Raw genomic sequence first — 576 nt, forward strand, 5'->3', positions numbered from 1 at the left:
TGTGAGAGCTAGTATCTTCCCTGCCTACCCGGTTTGAATGTATATTTGATTCTGAACTATTTAAACTTTAAATTAGCCAGTGTTCTTTATAATATCTCTAGTAAGGGTAAAGAATATTATTGCTTCTATTTGGCACAACACAATTTACATATTTTCATAACAGAATTCCTATACTTATTACTGATTCATGATAAGAAGAAAGATATTTTCATATTAAATATTTTTCTTCTACAAAAACTTTAGTTATCTTTTTTAAGTTGTTACTGTTTCATTAAAATATCAAAAATTAAAATATCAATAAAATATCAAAAATACAAAAAATATTTAAATTTCTACAAAAATCAGTTTTAGTTTAAGTAATATCTTTTTAAACATAGAAAAACTTTCTAAAAATTGCATATTGCATAATCTTCCCTGTGGGTTCGATATTCAGGTCTTAATGAAAAAGTCCAATATTACTTGATAACGATATGTATACTTGCGTAGTATCCCAATATAAATATATATAAATTAAAAAGTTAAATTCTTATTTTTCTTCAGTACCAAGTTTTGGGCTTTGTTGCAAAATAAGGAAAT

Source organism: Phalaenopsis equestris, unplaced genomic scaffold (assembly GCF_001263595.1).
Source record: "Phalaenopsis equestris unplaced genomic scaffold, ASM126359v1 Scaffold218946, whole genome shotgun sequence".
In the NCBI taxonomy this organism is placed as follows: Eukaryota; Viridiplantae; Streptophyta; class Magnoliopsida; order Asparagales; family Orchidaceae; genus Phalaenopsis; species Phalaenopsis equestris.